General features: G+C 37.0%; 1 pseudogene; it reads right to left on the bottom strand.

Annotated features, from left to right (window-relative positions):
• Positions 1 to 14,139: 14,139 nt before the first annotated feature.
• On the bottom strand, positions 14,140 to 15,413 carry LOC135578840 (histone-lysine N-methyltransferase SETMAR-like; annotated as a pseudogene).
• Between the last annotated feature and the right edge of the window lie 9,813 nt (positions 15,414 to 25,226).

A 25,226-nucleotide genomic window follows, 5' to 3' on the forward strand; every position in this document is an offset into this window, starting at 1 on the left:
CTAATAGGAACAAAAACTTTATTCTATTGCACTAACAATTTCCCTAATATGGTTTGCATCATCATGTTCAGCCCCTTAGAATCAGTGCATTTCTCTGCAATGAGAGCAACACCTCTGTGTACTTAGGCTTTACGCCTTTCTGCTTTCATTTTGGTCATATTTCTTCAGGATGCGTATAAAAGCACAAAAATGCAGGTTATCAGCTAATTTCTGACTAAGATGTGTTCTGTTATAATGTAATTCCTGTGACAATATTACCAACAATAACCTCAAAGCATCATTACTGAATTAAATGGGCCACTGTCTGCAGAGGCTGGGTCTGCACTTGGTCTAACGTTTCTACCTAAGGTGGTGGATAACTTCTTCAACAATTTCTGTAGATGCAGCAATCAGTTGCACGCACTCAGTGACCAGTTCAACCAAAAATCACCTGCCTCCATGGAGCTCATTAGAGAGCACCGAGTTCTAAACAGAAGCCTGCTGTCCCAACCACAAAGCCATGTGGATTTCAGAAAGGTGAATGCTGCTGTGGCATTGTGCTTCTGACTGACTACAGCTACCAAAGTCAAGATTTCGTCAACTTTTCCCGTTTCTCACCATGAATTCTGTCTGAGAAGAAAAATATAATTTCTGGCCACTTAATTGATTTTCAGACATCCAACAGCCTAGTTTTAGCAGCTGTTGAGTTGCTGGTGGCAAATGCTAGACCAGTGGTCACTGTGAATATGAAGATTATGGTATGTCCAACATTTCCAGTAGTCATGCCTAGGATCAGGATATCCATTCATGGTAAATTCTGTGTATCAAGACAGTGTTGGACTTTCTGATAATGAGCTAAATGTAATTAGTACATTTAAAACATCCCATGTAGAGAGGAGAGCCTCTCTGATGTTGGTTCAGAAGAAGCTTTATGAATTTTCCAACTCATAGAACCATGTAAGGAACATACTTTGAAACTTATTATGCATAGTTTTTACAAGGAACTGAGACAATGGTTTCTCCCATTAACAGGAAAGTCATGTACTTAATCAGAAGATATAAAGATACGAAGATATAAAGATACAAAGATATAATAATCTGGAAAGCAAAACAGTCACTTCTGTTTTTCTCAAAAAATAAGTGATCACTATTAAAAAACTTGTATTTATCAAAGGCAAAAGAAAAGCACACTTTTCATTACCACTATTTTTCTGGATTTTTAGATTAAAACATTCCTATATAACTCCAGTTTGGCATGTGCTTGATTATCATTTTTTTCAGTTTCAGAGAAATCTGATGTAATGGCTGCTGAGTGGCTATTCTTTCCCACCAGTCCTGTTATGTCCCTTACTAGGAAAAAAGCATTCCTGGCCAAGATTTTGTCACTGCATTGAAGAGCTCTTACCGGGTATCCAAGCATCTAAGTTAATTATAGCTAGAGGACAAAGCTCTGTATTCATAAAAGTCATAGAGGAAACTTGGGGGTGAGAGGGAAGGGTCATCTTACAGGTATCATGATGTTGAAACAGCTTTGAAGCTGAAAAAGAGCATCTGTAGTCTTAGGAACTACAAATTTCCAAGTCTCATCATTCCAGTTGCAGCCTTTGAGCACAGGTAAATATTACAAAATGAACCTCAGCCACTTCATTCTGTTTTTCTACACAGATGTCCCTGTGGTTTAATGTAGGTTTTGGTAGTGGTCATAATTATTCACCTGTCACATGGTAGCAAATATGCTGTGCATTTGTACAAAATGCAGGGGGTTGGAACAGCCTTTGCTATATAACAGGAAAGAATTCCGCTCCATCTAAAAAAAATTTGTCTTTGGGATCCCATCCCAACTGAATAGCACATGGAAGGTTTTCTTTCAAGGCAGAAAAATTGCTTCATTGTAAAAAAAAAAAAAGCCCTAAAATTAAAGTCAGACCATCTGGGAACATGATATTGCTGAAGAATGAGAGCAATGTACCTGCCATTCTGCTGGTGATGCAGTGAGCAGGAAGGGAGCAATCCCAACCAGAACCTGGAGGCAGAAGCTTGCTGAAGAGAAAAAGGGCTGTATAGTGGGAAGTCCTGGTGCCTGGTGCCCTTTGCTGAGCAGCTGGACAGATAGACTGCTAACCTTTCCACTCCTGTGGAAAGCCCCAGAGCAGCCAAGGGAATTTGTACCTCTGATTGGAAAGGGGAACTTGGACTGTATTTTGGCAGGAGATGCAGCCAGTTTTACAGTTTCTTCTTTTGTTGTTTTCGGGGCTTGTTCTCCCCTGGGCCGGTTCCAAAGAAATACAGATATTAGAAGCTCTGTAGAAGAATGGCAAAATACAAAAGAGAGCCAAGGGTCTCAGAAAGAACTCTCAACTATATCTTACATTTGGAAATTAGTGATTTTGTGTGATTTCTCCCAGGAATCAACTCAGTAGTTTTGTCTGATCTGAGTTTTGAGTTCATTTGTTCCGACAGTAAAACACTGAAACTTCAAAATAGAATATAATGGTATAGTGCAATAAGATGCAGATTTTGGAAATAATTGTTAAGAGATTTAGAGATAATCTAAAGATTGGGAGGGAGGGGGTTGTTGCTTTGTTGTTTGGTTTTAGTTTTGGTTTGGTTTGGTTTTTGGTTTTTTTTTAGTTTTAGTCTTTAGTTTAGTTTTACTCTTTGCTCTCCCCAATTTCCCAGCTGCAAATTAGGGCTCTTAAAGTCAGATAGGCATGTTTATTGTTAACTGGAATGTTATTATTTCATATCTTAAATACATTTAGAGCTCAAATAGGTATTAATTTTCAAGGTAAATTTATTTTGAGTAGTTTCATTCATCAATCTATGTACATTGATCTACCAATACCCTTACTTGATAACGTTTTGTGACCTTTCTTCAGCAAAATTTTTTATTCTTATTTAGAGGGTATCAAAGTACATAAGAGTGAAAAACCTGCTATATAATCCAGCATATCTGAATTTTTTTGCCATGACTGGCCTTCATTTAAAAATAAATAAATAAAAAAATACAATCTGAACAATAAGCTCTTCACATTATGGTAGTTTTACTTCCCAGTCTTCCTTAACTTCACTGATGATCATTTGGTTATTGTTTTCCAGTGGTTTTGTTCTGAAAGAATAGTGACCTGTAAGGGAAGTTTTTGAAAATGTCTATTGGACTGAGAATTGGAAATGCCATTTCCAAATCAATTTAGGAAGCACTATCCAAAGGTCAAGTGTTCATCAGAATAAGTAACATATTTGATTTTAAAATCAGATTAGCTATTCTATTTTTTGAGATATTTAAAATTTTATTCATAACATTTGAGTAGCCTTTCTATGAGTTTTAGATTCTTCTGTACAAGAAGGGGAAGGATGACCAAAACTTCACCTGCATTAGTATTTTCTTCTTTGATCACTGCATATTTGTTTGGTGCTAGTTTGTCAAAGATTTTAGTGGTAAAACAGTAACAGCATAGAATGACTAGATCATTTGGTAGGAACAGAACATGCAATATTTAAAAACCAAACTGTTGTTGGTAGCACTTTCTACCACTCTATTGCTGCCTCTCTGCAAGGGCAAATTTTACAGATTAGTGATGGTTTCAATCACATTAGCAAAATATTTAAAAGTTAAGTTTGTTAATGTTTTATCAGTTGAAGCATTCAGTCTGCTGAGTAGGTTTTTATACCGTATTTGCTGACTAAAGACAGCCCTCTTAGCTGTGACCTCAACTGGGTCATGTTAATATGTTTCACCAAGCAGCTTTCAACTTTCATCTTTCACTCCCCAGCTGTGGGTCTTCACCTCTGCAGTCTATCAAGCATCCACCTAAAATCTCAGATCAGTTAAATGATGCCAGCTCTATATATTCTCTATTCTCATTTCTTAAATTTGCAAACTTGTTTAGAATTAATTCAATGTTTGTTTAAATTCACAGTTTTTACAGTCAAGTCTGAAGTTGGAAATGTACTCCCTGTGTACCTCTGTTGCTTCTTCTGAAAGCTCTGGGAATCATCAATCAATCCAGGCTCTGGAGTGAGCCTCAGTTCCAATGCCCAAGTACATAACCCAGGTTAAGGCCCATATCTAAACTTGGCTTAGAGTGTCAGCAGTTCCACAGATTTCCAGTATTAGTAGCATGTTATATACTAGAAGCAGAATCTGTGCAAACAAATCCCCCCTTCCAATTTGTAATAACACATTAAATGAAATATCCTGAGTGCCAGGAAATTATTAAGGAAAGACATTCAATACCTTAGAAAGTGTAACCCAACAACACAGTTAAATACATCTCTAGGAGTTTACTATGTGCCTAATATGGATAAATTGTCAATTATTTCAGTAGATTTGACCTCAGACATTTTTCTCCTGATATTTCCTCAATCCTGTTTTCTGGTTCATATTTTGATTATGCCCCAAGACAGCAACCATATCCCATGGAGTCAAACTCCTTCACAGGGGCTGTGTGCATCCACCATTGTTTCAGTGTCATGCACTACAGCACCAGTATTCAGCATCTCCACCCCCTCCTCTGTTCTTTATCTTCCTCCGCTCTCCCCCTCCCCTTGCTCCCCAGATAATACATTCTCCCAAGGAAGCAACCATAGCAGAAGTCCCTCCTGATTCGTTACCTTTTCATAGTAAGAATGATACTTTACGAAACCATAGGCAAGCACAAATGTTGAGGAAAGGACATAATACATGCAGATTTGTCATGAGTTTTGTAATTACCTTTGCATTCTTCAAGGAATCCCAGAAGCATAAGGAAGGAAGGAAGTAGCATTGATTTGGCCCCAGATGACTTTAAAACTATGGTGCATTGCATTGCGGGATCCTATTAATAATTAAACTATCTGTCACTTACCAACAACATACATTCCAAATTAAATTTAAGCAAAAGGAAAAAAAAAGATCATTTGGGACTGAATTAGCGGGCTTCAGAGAGAAATAAATAATAATCAAACATCTGTGTTCTAAATAGTACGTGCTTTATCAGACAAACAACTGTTACCATCTCATTGTATGAAATGGCTTGGGGAAAACACCATAGCTCAAAAGCAAAGTCTCAGAATAGGGAAAAGAAGTTCATTAACAAGTCAGGAAGTGATTGAAAGTTGCCATGTTGCTGTATTGCCTTTTTCCTCTGTTCTCTGCCAGCAGCAAAAACGTATTTATTTTAGTACTCTATTCACTGGAGAAATGACAACTCAAAAGCTAAGGAAAAAATGCTAATGGCATACATTCAGAAAGTACAGCAGCTGATACTTCCAAATATTCTGAGCATCAAAATATGATCCCATCTTCCTTACTTGCTGAGTTTTCAAGCACCTTGTCTCCTGTGAAGGTTACAGGGTTTATTTTTGCAAGGACGCAGACAAAGGATACTGAATTAACAAAGAGGTAAAGACAGAGAACTTAATATGACCTCCATGCTGTCAAGACATACTTCTAGGGCATGCTGCTGACCAGTCATTAAAGTATCACTAATTTGTACAAGGGGGAAAAAATGACCCAAATAAAATGGTGATAAATAACAATGCAGTACACTAATTAGCCTAGTGTAATATTTCATAAGGCATAGGCTATTTTTATCCTTCCTGCTCTCCTTACATTTGTATTTCTGCCTTTTGGAAGCCATTGGGATAGCACAAGATTGTGGAATAAAAAACCAAATAAACTCATCATTTGGACTACAACAGGATGAATTTCTGTGCGCCTCCTACCATTGCATACCCTTGCTCCACATCAAATCACACTCTCCTCTGTATGACTATGACTGAGGAATAGTGGTGGATAGCAACAAATGATCCATGACACGATCACACATAAAAATCTGACAATAATATAGGGAAAGACTTGAATATTCCATACTACTGTTAGGAGGGGATTTTTCCTCTTTCTCTGAACTCCAGCACTTAATTGCTGCTAAGCCTGCATGTCTGCAGGTTAGGATTCTGCTACCTTTTGAGCAGGCGGCTGTCTGTTTGTCTGCTCCTTAGGTAACTGTGTTAAAATATCCTATTCCAGCTGTAACACTTGTTTTACAAGAGCCCTGGTTTTGTCTGACACAATATGGAACAACATTTGTCATTCGTTATCAGGGGTGATATATTTGTTAGCCTGCAGAGAAACATCTGCTGTGCTTTAATCTCTAGTGTGCAGGCCAATATTCATAGGATACAGCTGCATAAAATCACAGTATTAGATGGGGCTGTCCAGTCTGACATGAAGGCTAGCTGGCAGGCTGACAGAAACAGATTTTATTATCTGCCTTTTACATATTTATTTATGTCAAATATTTCTGAGAATTCATGCATTATAGCCCTTTTTATGCATTGTTGTTTTGCAGTGACAAGTCATCGACAGCCGAATGAGAAATTTATGTTACATATTTAATATGGACATCTGAATGATTATCAAATCTATAGAAGCCAAGCCTGCCCAATCACCCCTAAATAATGGATGAGAAGTGGATGTGACTCAATTTGTTCAGTATAAAACCTAGATGACCTCTGTCTCTCATTTCATCACTGCGGCACTGTCATTATTTGCTTCTATTCATCTCACTTGGCATCACTCAATAAAATCTGCACATGATAAAGAGAATAACCTTGGTCGATAGTAAGAATGTGGGGGGAGGAAAGATGATCATTTCCTCTCCTCACAGGTATGGTGCCATGATGTATGCCATCATGGCTATACAAACTTCACAAGGATGCTGGTATGTAACCATAATAAAAGAGGACACAAAAACTTTACTGAGATGATTTGATGTAAAGAGGAAGGATGGGCTGGATTAATGTCCTTTCATTTAGTTTGTGGATTTATGGTGAGGAAACTTTTAAGAGACATTTAAAAGAGACAAAAAAAGCCACTGGAAAAATGGCTTTAATTAAAATAATTGCAGAAACATTCTTCCAATGGGAAGACTATGTAAGTATTTTATGGAAGTTGCAACAAATTCCTCTGCTGTTATCCAGCAAAGGTTTGATGGCTTCATGAAATATGGTTTTCATTGAGACTACCAAAGAAAGAAGTGTAAGAACAGCCTATGTTAAATTACATGTCACTGCAAAAATCTGTTGAAGAGGAAGGAGAGGGACCCAGTCATTCAGATCAGATTTTCAAAGTAAATCATGTTCTTTGAAAATATTTCAGTAGGCCTACCTGGGATCTTGAAAGCTCATATCTAACAATTCACATTCCTTTTCAAAGGTCCTGTAGTTGAGTTGATATGTCAATAAGTGTATGCAGGAATGACAAAGGTTAACTTCATACCCATCAAGATGAGAAGGCTTCTGGTCACAGAAATGTCCCAAATGTGTCACTGGATTTCACGTAGCAAGGAACATGACCTATGTCATGCTCTAATAACTCAGAAGAGCACACTGTAATTTTATAACTCATTATTCATACAAATACCCTATAAAAGAGTTAAAAAAATGGACAAAGCTAAAAAAGGTTGCAGTGAAAAATGATAGGAACAGAAGGTTAGGAGGGATATAAAGGATAGGAAATTGTAAGCAAAAAGCAGGCAGAACTGAGCTGCTGTTTGCTGATTAAAGATCTGGTTACTGCTGTATTTAAAAAAGGAATGGAGTCAGAGAGTCTGAGGATGTTGGCTAGACAATTGCAGATTCTTAGTGCAGAAGCAGCTCTAAAGCATCAATCTGCAAGTTTGGAAGGGATGCGGAAGAAACAGAAGTAAAATAAATAGTAAAAGAAAAAAGGGAACCATGGGAGAATAAGAAGAGATGGGATCATAACAGGTCAAAACATAGCTATAGCATTGAATTCAAACATTGAAGAAGAACACAGAAATACCCTTGTGTACTGTACAAATTCTGGCTCTATATTAGTGAAAAGTGACTGAAGTGGCTTTGTAAATCTGTATTAATTAGATATTTACCATGGAGTTATGAAGTTTTTTTCTCAAGTCATTCAGCAGATTGAATTGCATATCAGTGTCACATGTAGGTGAAGCTGTCATTTGGCAGCATTGCAGAGCAAAATAACTTAAGGTTACCAATATTAGATGAACAGCAGAGGCTCACAGTCGAGGATAATGCTTGAAATGCAGTTGTCTTGCCAAAGAGGAGCATGTTTGCTTCAGAAAGAGTTAGCTACAGAGGACGAGATGGAAGTCAGGGGTCAAAATGTGTGTTGCAGAAAGAAAGGAAACGGGGTGATAGGACCATTAGGATCAGAGAAACGCAGATATTGCTACACATGAGAAAGCTGAGGTAAATTACAAAATAGCTGGCAAGTGTAGGAAATGATGCAAAGAAAAACCCCAGCTTTGGCAAAAGTCTAGAGAAAAAGACAGAATTTCACAAGCTGATCACTTAAATTAACTAAACTAGCAAGGAAGTGGAAGATGCCCCAGTGTTCAAGATTAACTTCTGTGAACTCTTAATGGAAGAATGAGAGAGCAAAGGTCAGTAAGGGAGGGAGACCAGGCCTGGCAGGAACATTGAGAGTTGTAAAGCTGGTAAATAACAAAAAGGGAATAAGTAATGAAAGGGTATTTGGTAGGAGTGTTCAGAGACAGAACCTTCCAGAGGACATAATTCTATTTAGATGAGAAAATTATGTTGAATACACACCTACGTGAGCAGGTGTCAGTATGGGTCTTTTGAGAAGGTGGGGTTTTTGAGTTCTCAAAATGCAATAGATGCTGCCACAGATGACAACTGTCCCTGAAGTAGGAGGCACAGGTTTGTAAGTAAAGTGCAAGTTAAGTACTCTGAGTTTTAAAACTACTTTTTAATGCAATGAAGAGCAGAGAGAACTCTTCTGTGGGATACCTCTAGCTGGTGAGGACATTGGAAGAATTCTCTGTATTAGTGAGAGAAACAAGGTACTGGGCTGCAGAGGGAAACGAGGTTGAGGGATGGATGACAATTTTCTCATTTTGTAGAAGTTATAACAAATTCAGTGTTATTTGCAGACCAATGGCTAGCTCAGGAATAGATAAAATTCCTTCTAAAAAATAATGAATAGCGAAAGTAAAAATTGTGAAGAATTATGAAAATAATGGGAAATGCTGAACTGAAAACACAGGAACTTCTGCAAAAACTGGTCACTTGTTTTTAATGGGGAAAGAATATTTATATAAATAAAGTGAAGTCCCTGAGCTTCTACATCAGATTTATTGATTTATTTTTCTCCATATGGCAATTACATCCTACCTTTAAAAGTCAAAACTGATGTCAAAATGAAAAAGATACCACTTTCATTCTTTTCACCCTTATACATATAGATGCTGGTAGTGTTTGTAGGTTGAAATAATAGGGACAAATTAAAAAAGGCATATGTAACACACTTGGTTGACTGAGACTGTTCAGATGAGAGCTTTTGCTTTGTTTCTCATCAGAACTACAGAAACCAACTTGACACGGCATGTCAGCATATTCAGGAATTATCTGGGAAAATCATATGCAAAGGCAGCAACAGTTAGGCGTGGTGAAATGCTTGAAATCATTAGTAATAGTGGTGAGCAGTTTGATCATTTCCCCAGCCTTTTGAAGCCGTGTGATTTGTGCTGTAAAGCTAATGCTGGCAATAAAGAACCCATGCCTATCTGTTAATCAGGTTGAAGACGGCAGCTGTTTCACGTCAAGAGGATTTTAAGACAAAAGCAGAATGAAACACAAGACAGCAAAGGAGAAAGGAAAACGCTATTCTTTATCAGAGGCTAAAATTAATTGTTATGATTTAAACAATTCCAATTAAGACCTTTGTGTACACTGGACAGTGGCAAATACTGTGTTTCATTGATGAAGCCTCGATACAATCAGATTCAGGACTCAGTGAATGCCTTGAATCATTTCTAATTCCTTTGCTTTTCAAAGTCACTAACATGTTGGAGAAATATACAGACTCATCCTTTGTTGCCACAGTTTTCAACATGGCATCTAGTATTGTGGCTTATTAGATTAGGTATTATTTTTCTGGCATTTAAAGGAGGTTTGGTTTTTGTTTGTTTGTGTTTTCGTTTTGTTTTAGTTCTAGCAGAATATTTCTGATTTATTCCAAATGATTCTTCATCTGTATCATGTGCTGACCTGATAAAGAGACCGAGAAGGAAAAAGGACACTTCTGTCTTTTATTTTAGATGAAAAAGAAGTCTGAAAGCTCTGAAGTAAAATGTAGGATTTCAGTGGGGGAAATACTTGTCTCTTTGCAAATCAGTGAGAGTTATTCTGTTGACTTCAGCAGAGCCTAGATTTAACCCCCTGTGCATAAGGAAGACCCGTGCTGTGTTGCTTCAGATTTGAGCAACTCTAACAAAACTTTCTTATGTTGATTTTATGACACTAGGCAAACACCTTTAGATATGGTATTCTGATTCTAAAGCTCATCATTCAAAGACTGTACAGGATGCCATTTTATTAATATATTAGTGATTTTTTTTTTTTTTAATTCTAGCAAAAATAAAGCAGTTAAGCCATACTGGAAAATACTTAATGTACTCATAATAGCTTTTCCTTCCTTACCCAAAACCAGCTCTCCTGTTTCTCTGTATGGAATGTCTCCATGAATGTCTCCATGAATGTCTCAAGATTACAGACTTAAGTTCCTGGTGGTTTTTGATTTTTTAAAGAGGGCTTTTATGACTCTCTCTAGGTTTTGTAGAGCTGGACAAAGGCACCTGGTTTTGCAGATGTAGGAAAGTGAATAAATAGACCTAATAAAAGTCTTAAACACTCATCAAGAATTTCCTGAAATACTTCCTCAGTAATATCCTTGACACATATTTGCATTTATTTACTCATATACACAAAAATATGGTGATGATATCTGCACTGTGTTGTATCTTTGTACATTTACCATGTACTTATTAAAATTACCATAGAATTGCAAAAATATCACATATGCAGTCTGCAGAGTTAAAAATGAAGCAAAGGTTAATATATGTTATCAACATACAAGGTTTCATCTTATAAGTTGCTAAACAGATTCAATATGTGTTAGTGCAGAAACACACCTTGCTTAAACACTAAAGGCACTGATGACATTTGACATTTTGTTTGTATCACAACCATACAGCATGCATTAATAATATAGCCATTTATGTGCTTATATGTACATTCAGATGTTTTCGGTGTCCTTTTTACTTAAATGAAATATGTTTCTTTCTGTTTTCTTGTTTGGTACAACTCTATTCCTGTACCTTGGTAAAGTTAATTACAACTTTTATTTCAGTTGAATACATGGGCAATTATTTTCAAAGAGCTGGAAACTTTTTAAAGCTCATTTTTCTGCTCAGAGAGGTGTTAGTAGGTAGCTCATCTTTAATGATGGATTGCATGGCCCTGCCTTAAGACTACCTACATTTCCAGTCTTCTTTTGCTTATACTTAACAGTAAAAAGGTCTGTAACTTGAACCAAACAACTATCAGGTTCCACACAGGAGTCTCACTATTTGGCAAATTATTTGCCTTTGTTGCATTCATTTTTGTTTATAAAATACTAATTACCTCTTTTATTGTTTGAAGAGATTAAAAGTTAATAGGAGAAACTAAATAAACAGAATGCCATTCTGCACAAACTATATAAGCTGGTAATTAATTTCTGGCCTCCTCTGAGCTAATTAACTCATATAAAGAAATGAAGTTAATGAACCATAATTCTAGTCATACAAGTGTAGATACAAGCACTTTGACTTAATGAATTAATAAGATATTTCCTTTCTTAGAGGTTTTTCAATTGTGTTCCTAGTCTGTAGGCCTTCTTAATGTTTCTTCCTGGCTAAAATATTTAATAAATGGCAGGGCAACCTAGAGACGGGACTTCGCAGATTTTACTGTCATGTAGAAGACTGCCATTTCAGAATAAACAGGGAATTCTAGCTCAGCTGCTTGATGAATCTTTGATACACAACAATGATGGATGGAACAGATTCCAACTGGAGGTGATGCAGTAACCATCTTAGACTGAAAAGTAACAGTTTCCAAAAATGCACTCACTTTGCTTTATTTGGATTAAGGTGCAAATAAAAATCAAATAATTATTAATTATAATGATATCCCTTTGACTGAGTGAAAGGATCAATTGTTAGTTTAGGCTGCTGACAACCTCATTTCTATTCACATTTCATCTGGAATTTCCACTGTTATCTGAGCATGCTGTAATCAAAACTTGTGTTGGATGTATAATTCTTAGTTAATCCTGAGAAAAAGATTATTTATCTCATGCTCCCTGGCTTCTTTTGGAAATAAGACTTATTTTGCTGTTTTGCCACAATATCAATACAATGATAGTTTTTACCAGACTAAATTGATAAATCATCAAATAGACCCTGCACCAAATAAAATAATTTATCCAGTGAAAATGTCCTTCAAAAACCCTATCTCTGCAGCTCTGATTTGCAAGCCATCCCCTCTGTAAAACTTTGCTGTGATGTCAGGAATACTCCCCCAGGCAAATCTGAGTCATGCATTTATGAAGTACAAAACCAACAAACATCCATGGAGTACAGTTTTCTGTGACTGATTTTCCGTTCTTACCAGTTTTCCCTAATATTGTGAGAGAAAATGATTGCATATTTAACTTAGTATTTTACATGCATTTTATTATTTATTGATAAACAGTCTTCAAAACATGCTGCTCCTAACACTTTAAGAAAAATAACCTAAGCAGAGGAAAAAAAACAAACACATTTTTAGGTTGATTTTCACCTTCACTACTGGAGTAAATCACATATTTGGGCATATGTTATGAAACACAGATCTTCATGAATCAGTGAAAGTTTTCTGTTGAATTCAGATGGATTTTCATCCCAAATTATTTCACCAGGAGAAAATAACATATCAGGTAAAAAGTCTTTACGTAATTCTCAATAACACACTGCTCTATATACGTATATTCCTTGCTTTGTTTTCCTTTTAGATGAAAAATTCTCTTATCCTATTATTTTAAACATGTCATTCACCTAAGTGTCAGCAGTCTCTGTTTCAGACCTTTGACCTTGGATTGTGACCAGGTGATCAATTTTGTTTTGCTTGGGCCTGAAAGCAGAGCTGACACAGCTTTAGAAATGTATTTCATCTTGATTTAGTAACTTTCATTTATCCATCTCCATTATTTACTTAGATTCTAAGAGTACATCCTTTCTGGGCTATTTGTTTCTAATTGATGAGGTAGACATACATAAACATGCCACAGTCGCTGAAAGTAAACAGTGTCTGGCTGTTGACAGCCTGTACCTAAAATGACCAGAGATTTTTAGATTAAAAAATCTCTTATATGACCATGATCACACTAATTATTAATGAAAAAAATTCCTGCTTAGAACCAGCACACAATCTAATTAAAAAGCATGATTCCAATAAAACCTGTTTCAAAGCAACTGGTCAGTATATAACCAATGAAGGAAAACTTTGGCATGATAAAACATGATTTAGCTAAAAAAAATACTCATGCACCGTTTCACGTTCTGTTCAAATAAGAATATAATATCATATTTTGGTTTCCTAAGTCCATTATGATCCTGTGATGCTGAGTGTTATAGATCTTACTTATTAAATCCAAATACTTTGTCTATCCAAATCCACACATAGCAGGTTCAGAGCACTGGCAGTATCACATGAGGTTCTACCATAGCCCATATGTGGAAGATATTTGCAAAAAAAATGCTACAGAATCTTTTTGAGTAGGCAATGGCATTAATTCTGAGCATAAACAATAAATTATACCATATTATCACAAGGCCAAATTTTAGCCCTGAGGGTAGGTGAACATTTCACCTAGAATGAATATTTACTCATTTATGGAAGGAAGGTAGGCTGGTACCCTTGCTGAATGCAACAGGGTTTTTTAGGAAGCAGTTGAGGTTATTTTTATCCTTAATTCGTTGTAATGGTGGATGAGATGTCGATAGTTAAAAACTCACATCCTATATTACAAGCTCACTGTACTTCCCTGAGGACAACTTCTGTGAGTGATGTCCAGAGGAGCCTCCAACTGTAACCAGGTGCCTCATAGTATTTTTTAATGATCCTGTCTTTGTCAAATCAAATTCCTGTCTTTTCCAGATCAAGCCAAAACCAGGACGTTCAGACATCGTCAGAGTTCACCCTTTATTAGGAACCTAGCTGAAGGAATAATTTGTGCTCTAAAAGTTTCTGATTAAGAAGTTATTATCGGTTGGTGCAAAAATAATTGTTGTTTTAGAGCATGAATTTTAAATCATCATAACTGGGCTCAAACACATCTTTATTAACCAAAATAGGAACCATTATAATAAAGATATTTTTGCCAACAAGAAATAAGATTGTTTATTCCTGTACCATAAAAATCCATGCTTTGGGTTTCAATGAATTCTTGGAAAGCATTTTCTGCATCCTGCTGGTTGTGGAAGCGATTTCCCTGCAAAAAGTTGTCAAGACGCCTGAAGAAGTGGTAGTTGGGTGCTGAGAGGTCAGGTGAATATGGTGGATGAGGCAAAACTTCAAAACTTTAGCCCAATTCATTCAACTTTTGAAGCATTGGTTGTGCAACGTGCAGTCCGGTGGTGTTGTGGAGAAGAAATGGGCCCTCTCTGTTTACCCATGCCAGCTGCAGGCATGGCAGCTTTTGGTGCATCTCATCAATTTGCTGAGCAGACTTCTCAGATGTAATGGTTTTGCTGGGATTCAAAAAGCTGTAGTGCATCAGACCAGGAGAAGACCATGGAACAGTGACCATGACATTTGTTTGGTGCAAGTCTGGCTTTGGGAAGTGCTTTGGAGCTTCTTGGTCCAGCCACTAAGCTGGTCATCACTAGTTGTCGTGTAAAATCCACTTTTTGTCACATGTCACAATACAATTGGGAAACAGTTCATTGTTGTTGCGCAGAATAAGAGAAGACAACACTTCAAAATTACTTTCTTTTTTTTTTTTTTATCAGCTTATTAGGCACCCACTTACTGAGCTTTTCCACCTTTCCAATTTGCTTCAAATGCCAAACAACCACAGAATGGTCGACACTGAGTTCTTCAGCAACTTCTTGTGTAGTTGTAAGAGAATCAGCTTCAATGCCTGCTCTCAACTGGTTGTTGTCAACTTCCGATGGCCAGCCACTACACTCCTCATCTTCAAGGCTCTCATCTGCTTTGCAAAATTTCTTGAACCACCACTGCACTGCATGTTTGTTAGCAGTTCCTGGGCCAAATGCATTGTTGATGTTGCAAGTTGTCTCCACTGCTTTACAACCCATTTTGAACTGGAATAAGAAAATCGCTTGAATTTGCTTTCTGTCTAACATCATATCCATAAGTCTAAAATAAGTATAAAATAAATATATTCTTGCTATAGAATGCTTCTCATCCATCTACATTTAATCTTTTTGAGATGCACCATAGTGCTAGGAATATGTTACTGGACATGATTATGCTCAGAGCTTAAACTACTGATTTCAGAAGCCCAGTCCCATTTTTAAATGACACCTTGTAAACTTTTATATGCATCATAGCTAATCTTGTCTTCCCTTAGAAAATGATATGTTTTTAATATATGTGAATGAACTGTATGAAAAATTAGCCCATTAACGGATAAAAGTACTTGTGTACTAGTGTACTTGAAAGGAACTAGTACTAGTGTACTTGAAAGGAACTACGTGAACAAGGTAAACTTAAATTGCAGCTTCCTGTCTACATTATGAATTAACATACGGGTGGTCTGTGCCAGGCTTATATCTTTTTTCCTTGGTTTGTTTGTAGGCTTGATTATTATTAAAGACTAAACCCTATGTTTAAGACTGTGCAAGTTAGTACTCTTGAATTAACTTTTAACTTTTTTTTTTTTTTCTAGTCCATAATCAGATAAACTATGAACAGTCCTGTTTAATAACTTCTAATTTTAGGATTTTTTTAAACTATGTAATAACCTTTAGTATTCCTGGCTCTTATTTGGATGATAAAAGGAATTATTTCATATTTCATGTCCTGTGCTGTGCTCTTTATAGTCTGTTCTACTGCCAGATAGATGACACACAAGTATTTGGATGTTTCATTTTTGTTAAAGACTGAGGAGAATGAAAAAAGACAACAACTCCTGAAAGATGATACCTGGTGGCTGAGTTTACAGAAGAGAGTCACATCACGCTGTGATGCTGCTCTAGCCATGCTCCAGTTCCACCATCTGTTTAATTAACTGCCTGTACACTCTACCTTACAGACTTGAGCATTCAACTCCAAATCGCAGCACAAGCAGCCCACCTTGAATAGCTGTGATATGACACATCTACAATCTCTTTGGATTAGATACTTCTGTGCAGAAAGTTTTCCATAGTTTTGGCACAAGGAATACACAATTTGCCTTTACCACATTCCTTTACCAATGGCCAGCCATCAGTGAGGATGGGGGAACATAAGCATTCCAGCAATTATGAAAGGCAAGTTTGCAAAAGCAGATACCTAAAACCCTGGCAGGCTTTTTCCACCATGCTTCATGCAAAACTGGTTATGCATACGTTAGCATTCTAAAAATAAAACAATGGTCATGACAGTTATTGGGAGGACATAGTTTTAACAAAATAAACTGCTGTTAAGATAGCTTTAGTGACATAAACATATTAATGCTGAGATATAAATCACAGGGTCATTCTGCATTTTCATTATCTTCCTCTGAGGATTTACTGTCCTACAAATGAGCTTCTATGGGAAATCCACCCCATATATAACAATTTATAGCATGATGTCAAGCACACAAGGATTAACACTGAAATCATTATATCTATATTTTAAACATAGGTATAATCAATTATAATTATGTAATTTTTATTTTTCTCAGTCCATTTTTAATACACTGTGGTTGCTCTATTTTTACTTTTTTGGTTGTTGAGAGGAATAGTGAATGGTTTCTTAAATTAGAGAAAGAAAAACATTGAATTCTTAAGCAGATAAAAAAAGCTTAAATACATCATGATTAAACCATATGTCTTGTACGATCATCTCTTAAGTACTATAAGTCTTTACAGATGTACTGACCTCTTGGATTCCACAGCACAAATGAATCCCATTGCAACTGTGATACATTAATATTCGTAAAATTCCTCCAAATTGAAAAGATTTTATTTTCCTAGTACATGGGATTGCTTAGTTGAAAATTAAATTTCTTGTACAAATAGAGCTGACATTTTGTTGCTTTTCATTGTGGGGAAATTTCTCCCTCTTTCTGTTAGATAATTTTTATTGTGTTTCATTTTTAATAGCATGAGAATAATGCTGGCATATTCACAGTTGTTGGAACATGTTAATTATGTCTTCGGGTGTTAAAGTAGTTGAGAGTACATAAGCATCCTAAAGACCAGATCGCCTGCATGTGTAGCTTCTCTGACATAGCCAGGAAATAAGGGTAGAACATGTGACATTATTATTTTCATGCTTTCCAATTTGTTATTCTCTTTCAGTGGCTAGTTCAATCACCACAAAATTCAACATTATTTGGAGATGTTCTTTGCCTTGCGCATGTCACTAAATATTGTTTTAGCTTTGTAATATTAACATTTATGGGGATTCTCTTAGATTTGAAAGACAGAAAAATAGAGATAGAAATTATATCCATCATTGCTGCTGTTGCAGACATGTCACGACAGCTAGCCTTCAAACATCAGAAAACAGATATTGCTGAAACACAAATAATGTAGATTGATTTTGGATAACTAAAGTTTGCAGTCAAAAAAAACACCTACTCATTCATCCAGTCCACTATAAAACAGACTAATTCAGTCCCTAATCTTTAACGCATGTGGCATCTTGCTAACAGGTAAGCCTGAAGCTTCTAAAATCACAGAATCACAGAATGTTAGGGATTGGAAGGGACCTCAAAAGATCATCTAGTCCAATCCCCCTGCCAGAGCAGGAACACCTAGATGGGGTTACACAGGAAGGCATCCAGGCAGGTCTTGAATGCCTCCAGAGTATGAGACTCCACAACCTCCCTGGGCAGCCTGTTCCAGTGTTCTGTCACCCTCACTGAGAAGAAGTTTCTTCTCAAATTTTAGTGGAACATTTTGTGTTCCAGTTTGTACCCGTTACCCCTTGTCCTATCATTGTTTGTCACCGAGAAGAGCCTGGCTCCATCCTCGTGACACTCACCCTTTATATATCCCTTAATCATCTTTGTTGCCCTACGCTGGACTCTCTCCAGCAGTTCCCTGTTCTTCTTGAACTGAGGGGCCCAGAACTGGACACAATATTCCAGATGTGGTCTCACCAGGGCAGAGTAGAGGGAAAGGAGAACCTCTCTCTACCTACTAACCACCCCCCTTCTAATACACCCCAGGATACCATTGGCCTTCCTGGCCACAAGGGCACAGTGCTGGCTCATGGTCATCCTGGTGTCCACCAGGACCCCCAGGTCCCTTTCCCCTACACTGCTCTCTAATAGGTCATTCCCCAACTTATACTGGAACCTGGGGTTGTTCCTACCCAGATGCAAGACTCTACACTTTCCCTTATTATATTTCATTAAATTTTTCCCTGCCCAACTCTCCAGCCTGTCCAGGTCTCATGAAATGGCGGCACAGCTTTCTGGCGTATCAGCCACTCCTCCCAGCTTGGTGTCATCAGCAAACTTGCTGATAGTACACTCTATTCCCTCGTCCAAATCATTGATGAATATATTTAATAATACAGGCCCCAGCACTGACCCTTGAGGCACTCCACTAGATACAGGCCTCCAACTAGACTCCACCCCATTGACCACGACTCTCTGGCTTCTTCCCTTCAGCCAGTTCGCAGTCCACCTCACTACCTGTTCACACAGACCACAGTCCCTCAATTTAGCTGTGAGGATGCTGTGGGAAACTGTGTCAAATGCCTTACTCAAGTCAAGGTAGACCACGTCCACCGCTCTGCCATCATCCATCCGTCTTGTTATGTCCTCATAAAAGGCTACGAGGTTGGTCAAGCGTGGCTTCCCTTTGGGGAAGCCAGGTTGACTGCACCTAATAACCCTCTTATCCCTAATATGCCTTGAGATGGCACCAAGGATAAGTCGTTCCATCAGTTTCCCAGGGATGGAGGTGAGGCTGACTGGACTATAGTTACCCATGTCCTCCTTCTTGCCCTTTTTGAAGGCTGGAGTGACATTTGCTTTCCTCCAGCCCTCAGGCATGTCTGCCATTTCCCAAGACTTAGCAAAGATGATGGAGAGTGGTCCAGCAATGACCACAGCCAGCTCCCTCAGTACCCGCGGGTGCATCCAATCCAGACCCATGGATTTATGGAAGTCCAGATTGCCTAACTGCTCCCTAACCCAGGCCTCATCAACCGAGGCAAACTACTCCATTGCCCTGCCTTCCTCTGGGGCCTCAGCGGTACCAGGTTCCTCAGGACAGCTTCCGGCAGAGTAGACAAAGAAGGCGTTCAGTAACTCCGCCTTCTCTGTATCTTCTGTCACCAGGGCACCCACCTCATTCATCAGTGGGCCTACATTGCCTCTGGTGTTAGTTTTATCTGCTGCGTATTTGAAAAAGCTCTTCCTGTTCTCCTTGACCCATAATTGAGTTAATGCAAACAATAGTTAGAGTTTATTTTCAAGTCACATATTAATGTGATTTAAGAAAAAATGGCATCATTTGAGTTTCATCACCTAAACATTTGGCGGTTACTGAATTAACAGACATACTTAATTTTTAATAGTGATATACTGAGGCTTAAGACTTGAATCTTTCCACACTTCTTTACATTTCAGTTCTGAATTTTTCATCTCTTTTGAACTAAACAATGAGGTTTTTTAAAATCATATTTTTCTTTAAGGAAAAGAGTAATTTTTGTTGGATTCAGAATGTCCTTTCAACACTACACTGCAGGAGACATAAATTAAGGACATAGAAAACTGGAATACTGTCTATATAACAAAGTGTCTGACTTGAACATACAAGAATCAAGTGTTGGAAAATTTAATTCCCAACTGAAAATGAAAAGTGATTGGAAGATTGTGGATTATATGATGATCCCTGTATAGTACACAAGAGCTGCAATTCTGTGAGAAACAGTAAGGCAGTTTGTGAGCTAAAGCTATGAATTAATAATTCTGCATTTAGTGGTGTAATTGCAATGCCTGAACAAGAAGATAACATTTTGTGTCGATTTAACAAATTACTCTTTCAATCTGATAAACACAAGTGATTTTTCTAAAATGATTGGTATAGCAGAATATACACAATGACTAAATTACATATCTAGGAACTACTGGAGGGAGTCCAGTGGAGGGCTACAAAGATGATTATGGGTCTGGAGCATCTTTCTTATGAGGAAAGACTGAGAGAGCTGTGTCTGTTCAGCCTGGAGAAGAGAAGGCTGAGAGGGGATTTCATCAATGCTTATAAATATCTCAAGGGTGGGTGTTGATAGGATGGGACCAGACTCCTTTCAGTGGTGCCCAACAACAGGATGAGGGGCAATGGGCAAAGACTGAAGCACAGGAAGTTCCATCTGAATATGAAGAGAAACTTCTTTGACAAAGCACTGGAACAGGCTGCTCAGAGAGGCTGTGGAGTCTCCTTCTCTGGAGATATTCAAAACTCACCTCAATGCCTTCCTGTGTGACCTGCTCTAGGTGAACCTGCTTTAGCTGCTTTGACTGAAAATGCATTTTCTTCATGGAGTTAGGAAGTTTTATTTTTCATAGCTAGCATGGTCATTATTCAGATTTAGTTTGAGAACAAGAGATAACACCCCAGCACAGAGTTGACGTTTTTAATTGCTCTGGTCTGAGAGCCAAGGATGTTCTGAGCACTCTGCCCACAGATGTGAGGCATCATGGAAGGAGGGCATGAACAGAACAGAGCTTGACTGACATCCAGACTGATCAATAACAGTATTCCATCCCATTAGTGTCATGTTTCATATTTAGGGAGAGTCGGGATCTTCCAGTCTCTCTCTGTTTCTCCCAGGCGCTGTTTGCTCTCTCTCTTTTGTGTTCTCCTTTGCTCTTTTTGTTGGAGACAGGGGAGTTCAGTTCGGGATGTTTAGTTCGGCCTTTTGCCATTTTGCAGAGGCCTCTGAGCCTTTCTGCCTTTTTTCCTCTTTTCTCCCTCTGGGATTGGCTGTTCAGGACCTGGGTGCTGCTTCCTGGGACTGGCTGCTCAGTGTTGATGGAGTTCATGAGGAATTGCCTTGAATATATTTTATTTTATATTATATTTCTATTACATATATATATATATATATATACACACACTAGTAGTGTATTAGTATTTTGTTGTTTTATTAAACTGTGTTTATCTCAATCCATGTTTATCCCTTCCCTTTTGATTCTCAACCCTATTTGGCAGGGATTGTGTAGGTAAGTGAGTGAGAGGCTATTGTGGTTGTATTGCTAGCTCATGTTAAACCATTACACAACCCTAACCATTCTGTGATTCTCTAATACAATGTATTGAGTTATGAAAAATTCTTCACAATTCAAGTAAATGTAGCTATTATACCTTGAGAAAGAATACGCAATAGCTATGTCAGTTATTTCAATGATCACCTGTACTCTCTATTAAAAATATTTGCATGACTTTTAGTTTGAACTTGCCAAATTCTGGTTCCCAGCTATTGGATTTCTCAGAAAGAGATGGGAGTAGGGGGATAGGGTATGGTGGTGTATCTTTCCAGATTTTCCTGCAAAAGTCAACTGTTACCTCAGCAGAAAATCTTCATCAAGTTATACTTAAATAGAACACAATAGATGTAACATATAAAAATATACCTGTGTGTGTCTCACCATCAAAGACTGTTCATGGAGGAAGGCCAGTGGATGTGCTGTATACTGTGAAAGAAAATACACCAAAATAAACACAGAAGTAAAAATTCACTTTCCACATGGTCTCCCAAGTATGAGTGGATCAAAATAGTAATGACAATGAGAAGCCAATTGCTTCCATACAACAAAAACAGTTGGGATCAATGACCTTGAGTGCTGAAAGGATATGACTGGGAAGTTACAAAATGTGATTATTCTAATGGAGCATTGATACTGAACCAGTAGTACAGAATGCATCATCTCAGTGGCACAAAAAGACCAGATAATTTTGACCTTCAAAATAGTATGCCATGAAATTGAGTCAGATGTAGAGTAATCATGGATAGAACCCAGGAGATATGCGAATGCTGTGCAGAGTGCAGATGGGTGAGATCCTGTAACAAGAGCATTACCTTGTTATGTGGTGTGGAGCCATTTCTCTGGATTTCCAATCTGAGTACCAGGAAGCAGACTGAATATAGATGCTTAATTCCTAATGGAGTTTAATACTTTGTGAGAGATGGATAGATGCACTTATATACCTTCTGGCATTCATTACAGCCTTTAGAAGACACAGGAAAGCCAGGATAAACTACTCATAATTGTAGCAGTACTGCATAGTTTATATGTGTGTGGAGCTACCACAGAAAAGATAAAAATCTGCATTTTGAATAATTCTGAGAAAAAATGTATCTAAATCCTGCTTAGTTTGTGAGGAGGTCAATTGCAATAAACATGTGTCAGGTTGCTGCAGAAAAGATGGTCAACCATGATTCTGCAAAAGCAACAACTAAAATTGAGGAAACACTATAGAAATGCCTGCTTCTCAGAAGAAAAAAAAAAAAAAACCAAAACAAACAGCTGTTTGTCTGCTTTCTGTTGTTTACTTTTTTTAGAAATCCTGTTAGATAGAAATGAGTTTTAGTAAGGCTACTCATAGTATTTTTCTTTATGAACATACTGATCATGATCTAGAAAAGCAACAGTTCAGACTTAAGGTCTCTGTTGCTGCATGAAGAACACCAGCAGTTTATATATCCAGGTCTCTTGTATTCTCAGACTCTGAAGTGTGTAAAAGGAATATATTCTGTTGTAGTCAACTATGTATGTTTATCAACATATTCATGGAAGTTGAGTAGCAATGGAGTCACCAGAAAGACCAACTGAAAACATTTTCCTGATGGCACCATTGGGACAATTAATTATTCAGTTTCACATGAGAAATATGTTAGTGTAGCTAAACGCAGACAGTAGAGAATACAACACTTTAAACAAAGTGTTTCTCATTGAAAGCACAAATTAATGTGCATTGGTCTAGTTCACTTTTGTCAGCAAATATGCAGTTCCAGTACCATTGACTGTTCAAAATAGGTATATTATTGACAGAAGCAGAAAACAAGGTATTTGGTAATATACACATCTTTTCTTCCACAGCAGTTTGTGTGTGTCTGTGGTATTTTCAAATATGCAAAGCTTTTATGTCACTTGTGAAAAGCACTTTGGATTTTCAGAGAGGTAAGTAATTGAAAAATGCTGGTTTGATTTCATATTAATGCATAAATGTGACGATCTGTATTTCACTATATATATATAATATCAATACATTGAGTAGTCAAAAGAAGGTAAAAGCATGTATACAACATTACAATGACTTAGATGTCATTATGTAATCATAAAAGAAACATAAAGATGTGAAGATTTTACTGACACAAGAGAATCAGTATATAAATATTTTGGCTTAAAAACTGTCAATAACTAAAGATTCATGAAGTTACAGTATGTGGCACCCTGCAAAACTCAAAAATAAATTTGGTTCCATTTCCTAAACTCACAATAGAATCTATATACAGAGTATATTATATTCACACACATAGAGGTTACTACCGAAGTCTGTTACCAGAATCATAAGTAGTCATTATACTTACACACCCTGGGACTGCAAAAAATAATATGCACAATAATGAAAACAATAGCTCCTGCAACTTTCTCCCCACACTTCTGCAATGAGGCAGGGCCAACCATCAACATACATAAGTTATTATCTGTTGGTCATAGTGATAATTCATATTTTCACAGTATCTTTGAATATAAAATAGAAAAGCAGATAAGCAGCCATCAGGAACTGAAAGAGTAAAAATTATGTTTTTCGTTATATTTTGATGCCCCTATTATTGATTCCAAAATCCACTATGGAGTGTCATACATTTCCTTACAGATTTTCATGCTCTTCCACATGCTTTTGTATCTTCTCCTACATAAGCAACTCTATTCCAATATTACTAATTTTAGCCCAATATGATCTGCCATCAAGAAGAATTTGGCTTTTTCTTTCAATGCTAAACTAAAAAAGATCATGCACACAAGCTTCCCGAGTTACCACAGTAGCTGAATTCAATTTGCTTTATTTTTAACATTTGGAATAATATATGATTTGGATTGTAAATCAATGTCAACAAAGAATTTGTCAGAAATCTCTTTTTTAAAGGTCAGGAATTATGACTTTTAAAAACTTACATAAAGAAAAATAAGGGCTATTTAGCCTTATTTTATGTAGCTATTTTTGCCATTAGCAACATAAGTCACTTAGTATGTACTGCATTATTGTACTATTGTGCTGGTACCAATTCATTTGTTTACTGATTTAAGCTAATTTAGTCAGTTTATAACATGTCAGAATTTTACCAGGGGTTATAGAATACATGCTTTTTTGGAGGCTTGCACAACCACTGATAATTAGAACATTAGCCCTTGGGTTGTTTCCTTTCTGTTTTTCCAAAAGGAATAAAAAAACACCTGGATGTATTAAAACACCTGGGTAATTTATATGGAACACACACAACACACATATACACTTTCTTCTCCAAAACAGTAGAGCTTGTATTTCCATACTGGCAAGGAAATGATTGATAGAAATAATGACTGATGAAGTAAAGCCACAAGCTGTTAATAATTTTGCAGTAAGCTTGTGTCTGTTGTTATACAAATTAAGGGCCTGATTCCTATGTGTATTCTTCATTTACACTATACAGAGATAGAAAATGGCATCTTAAATTGACTTTTCTGATACTTCTGTCAACAAAGGTTGCAGCATTGCATCTCAAACTACCTATTTTAGATTTGCTAAAAAATATTTCATTTTCACATAAACATTCTGCTCAGGTAAATTAATAACAAAAATGATTTAAAAAAAAAAGCCACAATCTTTTTTCCATGTAAATGTAAAACTTCAAATGTTTAAAAGCATCAACAAGAATTTGGGGTGAGATAAAATTACTTCTCTCACTCTTCTTACAAAGATTTAAGGTAAAGATGATAAAGGTTTTTTGCCTTGTCACCTTTCCTAGAAAAAAAAAAAAAAAATTATACATAGGAATTTCAGAGAAAATTTCGTAATATATATTATTCACAGGTGATTTATGCCTAATAATTCAGTAGAAAAGCAATTGCTTCATCATTCTCTTGTACAGGATCAAACAACATATAATAAGGCTTGTGAAAATCCGAGTCATAAGTATATGTGAGTAGCTATGGGATCTTGGAA

The sequence above is a fragment of the Columba livia genome, chromosome 2 (genome assembly GCF_036013475.1).
Source record: "Columba livia isolate bColLiv1 breed racing homer chromosome 2, bColLiv1.pat.W.v2, whole genome shotgun sequence".
In the NCBI taxonomy this organism is placed as follows: Eukaryota; Metazoa; Chordata; class Aves; order Columbiformes; family Columbidae; genus Columba; species Columba livia.